This window comes from Lactuca sativa, chromosome 9 (genome assembly GCF_002870075.4).
Source record: "Lactuca sativa cultivar Salinas chromosome 9, Lsat_Salinas_v11, whole genome shotgun sequence".
NCBI lineage: Eukaryota > Viridiplantae > Streptophyta > Magnoliopsida > Asterales > Asteraceae > Lactuca > Lactuca sativa.
Genome location: NC_056631.2, coordinates 224458638 through 224471896, shown reverse-complemented (window position 1 = coordinate 224471896; position 13259 = coordinate 224458638). Strand labels below are relative to the sequence as shown.

Below are 13259 nucleotides of genomic sequence, written 5' to 3'. Positions count from 1 at the left end.
AGTTCCAGCTCATATTCAAGCAACTCGTCGAGTACACCCATGTGACTCGCCGAGTACCACCGGTCTGAATCCAATCAGAAGCATTCCAGGCCATGCAATTGCTCCAAAACATAGATCTAGCCTCCTACAACTCATCCATCACGTAAAGTGGCAAACTTTACGTGAATCCAAAGAGATCTATGCATATTACACATTAGGGCTAAGGTTTGGGATAAGATAGCTTCATCAAACACTCAACACAGGAACTTTTATGCATTCTAACTCTTCTCCATCCCAGATCTGAGGTAGCAACCTCAGATCTAGCCTCTAAACTTCCAATACATCCAAAGGATATGATCTCAACACCCCCAAAATGAAGAATCTAGACAATAGCAGCTCAAACAATGGAAAGATACCTCAAAAGGAAGCTCCAGGAGAAGATTTTCCCGAATCCTTGCAAAGCCCTTTGATCCAAGCCTCTTCTTCTTTGGGATCTCTTTAACAACCACCTCTTCAAGCTCCAATTTGCTCAACAATGGTGCTTCTCCACGATTTTAGGGTTTCTGGAACTTAAGGGGGAACAAAGAGGCTAGGAGGAAAACATAATGATCTTTATATAGGGCTCAACCCCGAGAATTAGGGTTTTCTCCACTCAGCGCCTACTCGCCGAGTCCATCATGCTGACTCGCCGAGTCGGCTACATAACATGCGACCAAGTCGCGACTCTACTCGCCGAGTCCATCCATGGACCCGCCGAGTCACTCTTTCCAAAATTACACTTTTAGCCCTTCAACTCTACTCTTGCTATTTTGGGATGTTACAATTCACCCCCACCTAAATTAGGCTTCGTCCTCGAAGCCTACAACAATTCAATCCCAAAGATACTTCCACAGTGCGCCACCTGGTCTTAACCGGGCTAAGTCCCTCAAGGCATACTCATCGAAACTCAAACACACTTTCTCTTTCCTTACGGTGTCCTGACCACCATCTCGAGTCGGGCACCGGCTGTACCCCTGATCCTCACTCTCAATAACCGAGAATTACCCAAGATGCAACTCTGGTCGAAATCTTAACAATCACCTGACCCATAAAGGTTAGAAAACCATGAACCATTGAATCCCCGATCCGAATCCCACTCCATCCATTCTGTGACGACGGAAAGACCCATTCTCGCTCTCAGAGCAACTCTCACGAGTTCCCCTCTTGCAACCGCATACATATGCTGAACTAGCTCTAACACCCTCAGGTTGGGAAAACCTGACACACTGATAATATCCTCCAACATCCCCCAGGATGAACCACTAATACATATCCAATACCCTGATCAGAATCACACAGAGAGCCCAAGACTCTCTCCCTGCATCCCCTCCGAGTCTCTTGGCTCTACATCTGCGGAATTCCTCCGCAACCTCAGCAGACATCCCAAACCGGATGAGCTTCTAATCCACTGCCGCAAACACGCTGCTCAAAACCATACTCGAATTACTCTAATCATAACTCTGCTCTGCCTCTTTCACTTCCGTGAACTTGCACTCCCTCTCGGAGTTACACACCTCTCTCGCTTCCTTTTCCAAGGAATCCACTTGGCCATAATGCCACTCCAACAAGTGTCGCGGTGCTCGCCCGACGCTATACCACCCTTAGCGTGTCCGCTATCCATCCAACACACTTACTCTGACTCTATTCGCAGGGACTCTCAAGCCCATGCACTACCTCAACTAAACAAGATCACTACCCGGGGCCAGACCTTCCAATGCAATCACACTGCAACATACACCATCAGCAATCTCAAATTGATCCAACAATACCTGTAGAGCCTTTAGCATGACTGGACCACCTCACCAGGCCTTCAGCCCATCTGGACCACTCTCTCAGAACCTTCAGCCAATCTGGACCGCTCTCAGTGCCTTCAGTTTGGCTGGACCATTCTCCGAGCCTTCGGTCTGACTGGTACGCCTTCCGGCCTTTAGTCTATCCGGACCGCTCAACTATCAATCAACATTTCGAGCTATCCCCCCTCGGAATTCCTCCCATGCATACCGTTCTAGCCCTCTAGGGGTTCCGAACTCTAACTCCATCATACATACTTGATCCCGGCCTGCTCCCAGGCCCTCCACAATACTATGCCCTAGGTCTGTATCCCGCCCCGCATGCCCGACACTCGCTCCAATTAGCCTATACTCTGGGCTGACAGAACACTGCTGAATCCCAACAGCTAAGCACCCTCAAATACTCATCGATCTCCCGGAGAATTCTCCGATTCTCCCCCACTTAAAGCACTGACCAACAACCACCGGTCGCCATTAACGACCTTCCAGAAAAATCCACACAAAGAGTACACGTACACACTGACTGCTTCCCACAATCATAAACAACCCTCAGCAAAACACATCTCCTCACTGATCAATCCGCTAAAAAAGAATCCGATCTCCAATTATCCTCTCCACGACTGCAGATGCTACCCGACATTCAACCCAATGCCGCATCTCCACTAATAGCCCTCACGAAAGATAACCAATAACAGCACAAACACCAAACTAGAACCATACCAAACCCTCAGGGAACAACGGATACCAAAACGAAAACCCAAAACCCAAACCATAACCAAAAACTCCAACCTGCAAAACGACGAATATCACAACGAAAACCAAACAAAATACCGGCTCATAAACATTACACCACAATAATCACAAGATATCAAGATATCAAGAAGGAAACATACCCGCAGCTGCATCCGGTAATGCTCTGACCTCCTCTACCGCAAGCTGATAAGCACGACCCTGAGCCCTCGGGGGCTCTGCTCCACCCTGACCTCCACCCGTGATCCTCAAAGTGGCCGGTGCTGGAGCCTGCACCGATCCTGCAGCAAACTGTGGACAGTTGGCCCTCAAATGTCCAACCTGATGACAATGATAGCAAATCCTCAAATCCCGAACTGGCGCTGACTGCCGACAATCCCCCGCATAGTGCCCATCCCTTCCGCACTTGCAGCATGCACCACCGGTCCTACAAACCCCGGTGTGACCCTTCCCACACTTCCCACATGTGTGGCTGCTCAAATCCCCCACTCTAACATCAACGGTCTTGGACTGTTTTGGCGCCGGCTGCGACTGCACCGGAGCCTGCCTCAACTCACGCATCTGCAACTCAATCTCTAACTCACGCCGCCTAGCGGCCTCCTGCAACTCCAACAAGGTCTCGCACCTCTGCGCAGACACAAACTGTCTGATGTCCCTCTTGAGCATGCTCAGGTATCGGGACATCTGGGCCTGCTCCGAAGCGAACTCTGGGCAAAACATCGCCCTCTCAGTGAACATCCTGGTGATCTCAGTCACCGACTCCGAATCCTGCTTCAACTCAAGGAACTCCTGAGCCAATCTTTCCCTCTCAACTTGCGGAACATAACGGGTGCTGAACATTTCTCTGAACTGATCCCACGAAACCGCATCCCTCTGCGCATCCGAATATGACCCCGTGGTCAATCTCCACCAATGCTTCGCCCCGAGCCTCAACAGGTTCAGAGCACACCTCACCCTATGATCAGCAGGGCATGAACACGTGAAGAAACACCCCTCCACGTCTGACAACCACCTCATAGCAACAATCGGGTCCTGAACTCCGTCGAATGTGGGAGGCTTCGTCTTATCAAAGTCCCGATACTGAAAACCCCGACTAGCTCCTCCCCCTGCCGCTGCTACAGCTGATGTAGCCGCCGCGGCAGCCGTCTCAATGAGAGCCGCATAGCGCTCATCAAAATACTCAACCATGGCGGTCTTAATCGACCCAAACAGCTCTGGCAACTCAGCCCGGAACAACTCAGCAATCTCATCACGCAGGATCTCACGAATCCTCGCATCCAACTCGCTCGTGCTCATCTGACCAATAACCTCGGGCGGCACCGATTCGCCCGGAACTCTCTCTCCAGCTCCCGATCCTTACCCGGATCCACTCTCATCATGCCTCGGAATCTCCATACTGAAAAGAAACACCACACAAAATCTCAGACTCTTCCCACACCCTGGGATCCAACTCTCTCTCAACCCACCCTAGAGATCATGGTTTCCCTGATACGCGTATGGGTCCTGTGCTTTCAGTAGTACGGGCCCATACTACCTTCCACACCTACCCACATTTGTATGAAGTACTACCACAATACCCTAGAGAACATGCATAACAACGATCAACCCTCACCACTAGAGAAACACTGAGAATCTCCCATAAGGGACCCTAGGCTACAGGCATCACAAATCAGGCAACATATCATGAAATCCTGAAGATCCCTAGCCTAACACTAGCATGCTGTTCTATCAAAGCTCAAAAACAAATAACATGCATGGTATTTTGGGGTTACTTATTGGCTCTGGCTGATCGTACCTCCACGTCCTCCTTTACTCATTTTGAAAACCATTTTTAAATACTCTTTTGAAAACTCTCCTCGATTTGAGACTGGAGTCACACGAGTGTTTCTCCAATTCACTCAAACCAAGGCTCTGATACCAACTTGTAACGACCGAAAAATACAACCAATTTTAAATTTTTCAAAAACATCTCGATTCCATTAATTCTTTACAAAAAGGGTTTTCAATACAAAACATTTAACGCGTTCCCAGAATCACACACTACAAAATCATGAGGAGCGGTACGATCACGCCTTTGCCTTGCCACGATCTCCTAAAGAACCTGAAAAACATGAAACCACAACTGTAAGCCCGAAAGCTTAGTGAGATATCCCCAAAATACCAACGACAAATACCATACACGCATAACATGCCATAACATATCCGATCACAGAACAGCCATGCACTTCGGGTCTACTGTGAGATTGGTCCGTGATATTGCCATATTTACACTTATTTTTAGGCAGTATTTAAGTACATTTTTATTAATAAATTGATAATATGTTTAGAATAATGATACTTATGAGTTTAAATTGTTATTTTCAGTCAATACAAAGGATTTTCGAAGAAAGGGACCAAAGGTGACAAAATGGGGAACATGGGAGGCTTGGAAGACAAGAAAATAATAAATTCACGATAAGAGCTAAATTCACGACGTGGCGATGAAGCCCACGACGTGGCACGGGTGTTCCAGAAGATAAGCATCGCGACGCGGAGGATTTCCTTGAAGGATACAGATTGCTTGAAGCCCACGACGTGGCGAAACCTGGCCACGACGTGGCGCGAGTTTTTAAGTATTATATAAGTTCTTCTGATTATTACGAAAAGGAAGACTTTTGGCAGAAGAAAAAGAGTTCCAGGAGACGAATAAGAACGAAAGAAAGGTTCTGGAAGAAGGTTTTCAACACCAAAAGAAGTAAAGGTTTATTTTTAGAACATGTCTTTCATTAGTTTTAGATGTGTTAGTTTAATTACTATGATGAGCAGCTGAATCTAGCTACTCTTGTTTAGCTAGATGAAGCTTTGAACTTATGAATAGTTATATGATTATGGATTAAGCTTAGTTGGTGAAAATTTGCTTGTGTTTGATTTGTATGACCTAGCATGTTAATATTTGTTTATCTAATTGCTTAATTACATGTTCTGTGTAGCTTAGTGACCATTAAACTGCATGAATCTGTTTACCTAATAATTTAGTGAATATTGAATTGTTAGAGCTAGGATTGACTAATCTTAGTTAGTAATTAGAATAAATAAAGTTTAGCTGTGCTAGAGAACGTAAATTGTGATCATAATTGCGTTTATACAACAAATCTTACATAGCATATTTATATCTATAATTAGTTCTGTGTTTAATTATGTGTGAACATATATGGTTTGACATGAACTAGTTAAGTATTGGTAAGATAGAACTAAATTACAAATATAACTGAAAACCAACTTAGTAATCCGTAATTGTTAGCTAGCTATAAGGGAGAAGTGGATTCAAACTAAACAAGAGTGTGTTTTTATTTATTGAATTTGATTTAAGTTCATCTGATCTTGTAAAATCAGATAAAACCCTTTATTAAATTTGTTAATAAATTAGGTTAATTTAATAGTAAGTAAATTAATTAGAACACCGTTCCCTGTGATCGACACCCGACTTACCCAAGCTATACTGTAATCTGACTAGGTACACTGCCTATAAGTGCATAGATAGTTAAGTTTGTTAGGTTATAAATATTAAAATTAGTGGGTACTTTTGTGCACATCAAGTTTTTGGCGCCGTTGCCGGGGAACGGCTTAGTTTTTAGTTTATTTATTTGCATTAAATTAATCGATCCTTCTTGTGGAGTCACAGCCACAAAAAGTTAATTTTTCAGCAAAATAAATTTTTTTTTGTTAATCACAGAGTCCACGACGTGGCCACATACTTGCCACGACGTGGACAGGCAAAATTTTTAAATTTTTTTTTAGTTGGTAGTTAGTTTTTCTTATTTTAGTTCAGTTTTACGTTTTAGTTTAGCAAGTTGCAGGAGTTCATGACCAGAAGCTCAAACACACACTTGGTGCCACCACTGGAAGACCCCGAATCTGCACTTCACAAGAAAAAGACGCCCTTGCAAGAATTGAAGTCAGCCTTTTCTAGGAAGTCGGGAAAGAAGACAGGAGAGTCCAGTTCATTAGCGAAGCACAAGAGCAATCTTGAGCATTTGGATCACACACCCGTGCAAACCGAGTCCGAAAGCGATACCGAGCCAAAATTTGAAGAACACACAAGTGAACCCGAGAACGAGCCAAGGAACGAGATGGAAGCGATTGAAGAAATGTCCATGGGAGCATACAAAAAGCGGATACGAGATGATATGGGTCTTGGGTTAGTCCAACCCGCAATTCCTGCCACTGCCACATTCGAGCTGAAGGGACACATATTGATAGCACTGAAGGACATCCCATTTTTCGGGAAGGATCATGAGGATGCTTTTAAGCATCTAGACGAAGTCAACGACATTGCGGATTACTTCAATGTCCCAAATGTCACCAGAAATACAGTCTTGCTTAGGATGCTTCCCATCACTTTCAAAGGAGCTGCTAAGGAGTGGTTAAAAGCACTCCCACCAGGTACAATCACCACTTGGGCTCAAATGCGTGAGCAATTCCTGGACCAGTTCTGCCCGCCATCCAAGATAGCCAAACTCAAGAAGGCGATAGCCAACTTTGAGCAACAACCGGGGGAGTCACTATACAAAGCATGGGAGCGGTACAAGGGCTTACTCAGAAATTGCCCTCAACATGACCTAAATGTGCAGCAAGAGATGTCAATCTTTTATGATGGGGTCAATGTAATGACAAGACAACTCCTTGATTCTCAAGGACCGTTGACAAAGAAAAATCCAAGGGAAGTCAAGGAGCTCATCGAAGAATTCGCGAAACACTCCCGCGAATACCATAACCCGAGGCAAGACGGAAGTAAAGGCGGTGGAGGGGCCCAAACTGAAGACATTGCAGCTGTCATGGCCATGCTAAATAACATGGATCGCTGGATAACACAAATGGACCAGTCGATACATGCTATAAGAGTGGGGTGCGAGCGATGCAGTGGTCCACACTTGACCAAGGACTGCAATATGGATGAGTTTGGGAACAGAATAGCTCAAGTGTGCTACTCTAGTGGGGATAAGTTTGATGACGACTGGAGGAAACCAAAGAAGGAGTGGCTGCCATATGAAGAGTATAAAAAGCAAAAAGAAGAGAAGTATAGGCAGACAGGTCGAGGCTTTTACCAAAAGGAGCAGCCACCAATCGAGAAGAAACCCGACCTAGAGACCATTTTGATGAAGTTTATGGAGGCTTCGGAAAAGAGACATGATGCCACGGATTCCGCTATCATGGAACAACAAACATTGATAAAGAACCAGCAAGCCTCCATCCATAACCTTGAAGTACAATTTGGTCAACTAGCCACTTTAGTCCATGAAAAAATGTCCCCGAAGAATCCCGAAGTAAAAGCCCAATCTCACGTAATGGCCATCGATACTGAAGAAGATACAATATCCGAGTTCCTGGAGGCGTTGGAAGAACAACCGCAGCAGCCCAAGAAATCAAGGATCGAAAATGGAGAGAATGCTGAACCAGGCTCGCCACGATGTGGCACGCCTCTGGCCACGACGTGGCGCAAGTCTGAGCAAAAATCTTTTGAGCCTATTCCAGATTATCATCCACCTATGCCATTTCCCACCCGTGCAACACTTAGTCAACTGGAGAAGGAACATTTAGAGTTTGTGAAGCATGTGAAAGGGATTCCAATTAATACTCCCTTTGTTGAGTCCTTATCCAAAGCTTCCGAGAACCAGAAATTACTGCAAGACTTGATAGATACGCGAAGGCAATTAAAGAAACAGTCTACAGTGATTCTAAGTGAGCAAATTTCAAAAGTTGTGTTGGGAGAAACACCAGAAAAGATGGGGGATCCTGGACGCCTCACTCTTCCATGCGAGTTTGGGAATAAAATGAAGGTTAATGCTTTAGCCGATTCCGGGGCTAGCATTAATCTAATGCCTTTTTCATTTTATCAAAAATTGGAGATTCAGAAGATGAAGGATACAAAGATGAAGATTCACATGGCGAACCGTTCGGTGACACAACCCCGAGGCATAGTGGAGGATATTTTGGTGAAAATCGGAAAATTTGTTTTTCCAATAGATTTTGTAGTCTTGGACATGAAAGAAGACACGGATGTTCCGATAATCCTTGGTCGGCCATTGCTTAACACTGCTGGTGCCCTGGTTGATATCCGCGAGTCCAAGCTCACTTTGAGGGTTGGAGATGAACAAGAAGTCTTCGGGATAAGAAATGACTTTCAAGAAGATAAAGAAGAGGTGTTCACGATTAATGAGGAGAATGAACTAGAAGAGTTGGAAAAGCTTATGGAAGAAGAGATAAAGGTAGTTCATCAAGACAAGAGGACAAAACCAAGAGCATCTGTTCCGTATTTGATTGAAGTCATAGCTTACAAGAACCCGCCTTCTTGGGTGAGCAAAGAGGACGAGGAAATGACAAGTGATGAAGAGGAAGTCACTTCAAAAGTAACAAGGCTGGTGGTGAAAGAAGAGGGGAACGCTATAGAGAGCAAGGAACACACAAAGGGCACAAAACGCAAGCATGAAGAAGATGGAAAAGCTAAAAAAGAAAATTCAAAGAAGGCGTATAAAAGGAGAGTTCAAGCTTATAAACGGCGGTTCAAGGAACAAAAGATCCTGGTGGTAGACTCTTCCGAAGAGTCCACGTAGAAGGCACGGAGTCCAGCTCAAGACTCCAAGAAAAAAAGAAGCGCTTCTCGGGAGGCAACCCGAGTTTGGTTTGCAATTTTTTTCTTCTTTTTTATTTTCTTTTTAATTAGGAAAGACATCAATTCATCATCTAAAAACTGGTAATAAGTAGAGAAATAGCTGTAGGGGACGTTAAATAATGAATGATTTGCAAAGAAATTAGTTAATAAGATGAATATTATTAAAATTTGGCATCTGACAGCTCCCACGACGTGGGCATAGCCAGCCACGTCGTGGGTTAAACTATAATACGCGATCTTAGGAAATTTAAGGTCCACGACGTGGGCAGAGCCTGCCACGTCGTGGCCTTTAAAAATCAGGGGGGGACCAATCGCTTAAAACCCTTTGACCGAGAAACCCCTTATCCCCCACTTGGAAGACTGTCGCACTCACGGGAACATCACAACCCTACTGCCAATTTCTTATTATACTTCCAAATTCCTTGCAAGATCTTGCTAATTACTCCATTTGGTATGTGTTTTACTCATTATTTTGCAATTACTTCTTCCAATTTCAAGTTTTCATGATTAGGGTTTGAATGATTCACGAAATTGGTTGAATCTAGTGTCCGATTTTAGTTTGCATGTTATTTAAAAGTCCATAGGAACAAACCCCAAGAACTATTTTTATGGAAATCGCACGTGAACATGACCGATTCAGAATCTGGGTTCGACGTGACCCACGGCGTGGCGCATCCTGGCCACGTCGTGACTTCTGGCAGACCATTTATATATGTTTTAATGTGTTATTTGTTTGCTGCTTTGCTTTGCTTTTGTTTGCAGAATGGGACCACGACGAGCTGTCCAGCAGGAAGAGGACCCGATAGATGTAGCATGCATACATCCTCTATACCAGTTTCCTCAAAACATTCCCCGACCGTTGCTAACAACCTACGAGAATCGACTTGGATGGTTATACAATAGGGAGTTTGCAATAGCCCCAATTATTGATTGGGGATGGCTTGGTAGAGTGGGAATGGTAGTGGAGCTGGAACGTTATTGGTCGAAGACTTATGTTGGAGATCAATTTTCATTCACTTGTCACGGGTGGAGGAATTTATTCGCCATTCAAGAACCCGTGTTCCGGGAATTGTCGGTAGAATTCTTTTCTACCGTTTGTTTTGAAGAGCGCACCCTTGATGTCACCTACAATATGGCACTTGTGTTTCGTCTTGGGGGTGTATATCGTGAGTGTAGTCTTCGGGAGTTTGCTTGGCGTATGGGGCTCTATACGGAAGTGGAGACGCAATCTCCATTTTTTATTCCTTTCTTGCTTGGATGTGTGCGGGATTTTACTCCGGGTACTTTGGATGTGCAGTTTTGGCGGGGCATTTCTAACCATGAGTACAACACTCGTGACTCGAGTGAGTCACAAATACGGAATCCTGTTTTTCGATGTTTGCACCGCCTTATCACGTTTTCAATCAATCACAAGCATCATGGTGATAAGGTCCCATCCAGAATCTATTTTATTTATGGACACTTATTACCCCGGGGGTTTGTTATGATTTGCCTTATATGTTGGCAAGGTTTATGGGGAAGAAAGCGTCCAATTCTAGGCCTGGGAGCCCGATTACTGGGGGGCATTTGGTTACTCGCCTGGCTAGGTCATATCAAATTTTGACCCATGACTTTGTGAGGAATCTCACTCAATTCCCAGACACAGACTTGACCATTCAAGTCTTGGGTGTGATGCGCGCGGTGGTGAATATCGGGGGTCGCTTTGTTATACCACCGATCGATGACGAACAGGAGGAAGTGCAGTCGGGACAGCAGCAACCAGCCAAGCCGAGGCGTCGGAATGTGCGGGCTAGAGGAGAGGTCGAACGAGAGTGTGCTGCTTCGCAGTATGTGCAGGGAGTGCCCACCGACCATTTTCAGAGTCGGGTGGGAACGTATTTGGATAATCTACGAGGTCATGCTATTTACCATACCCATCTTACTGAGGGTATCTATTCACATTTGGGTGTGACCCGACCACCTTCTATGCCACCACAGTATCCCTATTTTCCGACATGGGAGGAGCTATGGCGTCCGCAAGATGATGGAGCCGGGCCGAGTGGAGCACAAGATCAAGATGATGATTGATTTTATTTCTTTTGTTTTGTTTTTGAGTAGTTTTTTTTGTTAACTTTGGTGTGTGATGTAAAACTTTATTAAGACTATTATGTTACTTTATTTTTCTTTTGGGTTGATCTAATTTTTCAGATTAGCGTTGGAATTCTAAGGAGCATAGAAGGTTAACTTTCGAGTCGTGTTTGTCTAGTCAAAGAAGCTTAGAGTCGTGAGTCGGAACCACAATTTAAGATAAGTGTGGGGTCTATTAGGAGAGAGGTTATAGTTGGGAAATATATTTGCATAGAAGCGTCGGAAACCAGTTAGCCATTGGTCAAAGCTGCTAGAGTAAATAAAGCAAACAAGTCATTTTCTGCTGAGGTTCAGTTTCCACGACGTGGACTCCTTGTGCCACGTCGTGGCGCTCTTGCAATTTATAGTAGTTTAGCTTTTTGGTGTTCGCGGTTTCAACCCATATCACGACGTGATCCAGTTTATCATTGCCACATTTTTCCTTACAAATACACACTTTGACGAATTGACATTTCGAGTTCGGTTCGTGGTTTATTTACGTATTCAACCAGTTTTACACCGAGTTTCGATTTTTGGAAGTCCAATTGTACATTGTCCACGCTTTTGGAGATGCTCACGCCACTATCCCAGGGGAGTCTGTTCCTTTTTCTCCCTTTTCTTTAATTTTGATTTGTTTTTATACATACAATGAGGGCATTGTATGAAATAAGTGTGGGGTAGGGGTAGAAAAAGTAAATTGCTAGAAAATTTTGGAAAATTAAAATTAATTGAATCTAGTACTAATAATTTGAGCTATAATTGCTAGTATTATGTGGGATGATCCGATGAAAGTTTAAATTTGTTAATAAATTAGGTTAATTTAATAGTAAGTAAATTAATTAGAACACCGTTCCCTGTGATCGACACCCGACTTACCCAAGCTATACTGTAATCTGACTAGGTACACTGCCTATAAGTGCATAGATAGTTAAGTTTGTTAGGTTATAAATATTAAAATTAGTGGGTACTTTTGTGCACATCAGTCCGCCCGCTACCGGGCCTTCAATCCACCTGGTCCACTCTCTGAGTCTACAGTATGACTGGTCCGCCCGCACCGGGCCTTCAGTCTATCTGGTCCACTCTCCAAGCCTTCGGTACGTCTGGTCCGCCCTTTTGGGGCCTACAGCCTATCCGGACCGCTCGCTGGGCCTTCGGGACAACCGGTCCGCCCTGGGTATCTTGGCCTACAGCACGCAGTAGGACCCGTCTCAACCCAACTCCAGTGCGAACAACCATGTGCACATATACATACAATCATATAGCAATTCACAGTCAACAAGCAGATAAAACATATCACATAGCATATCATCATCCTAATCAGGATACCGACCTAACAGGTCACTAGCATACCATCTCCCTATCTCTCAGGGTACCGATCTCAAACAGGTCTCTAACATATACCATCCTAACTCTCAGGATGCAACATATCATAGCAACAACATAACAACAACTACCCGGATCTCAATCCGATAAGGGCCGACCTTGGTGCCTTAGACCCTGTTGATATAGTGAGGATAACTCACCTCGAAACTGCCTAATTGAACAGATAACCCGAACTGCTCCGATCACTGATACGATCTCTACCACTGGACAACCGCCAATGCACTGAACTCAAAACAACAATCAACAATTACCAAAATGCCCCTGGAAACCACTGGTCAACCCTTGGTCAAGGACAAGGTCAAAGTCAACTCCTGACTGACCCTACTCGCCGAGTCAACCCTATGACTCGCCGAGTTCCCATAATCAAAACTTCACTCAATCTGCGACCTAACTCACCGAGTCACCCCGAGACTCGTCGAGTTCAACAACTCTGAGTCCACTTGCATACAACTCACCGAGTCATCCCTTGACTCGCCGATTCTCGACTCGACCAGAAAATATTGGGACTCTTCGACAAGACTCGCCGAGCCCAAGAACAGACTCGCCGAGTCTAAGGCTATCTT

At 44.7% G+C, this 13259-nt stretch overlaps 1 non-coding gene across 1 annotated transcript; it reads right to left on the bottom strand.

The window, feature by feature from the left end:
- Positions 1-7051: 7051 nt before the first annotated feature.
- Positions 7052-7158, bottom strand: LOC128129435 (small nucleolar RNA R71). The gene has a single exon (XR_008227334.1). It is a non-coding gene; the product is annotated as a small nucleolar RNA R71 (small nucleolar RNA).
- Between the last annotated feature and the right edge of the window lie 6101 nt (positions 7159-13259).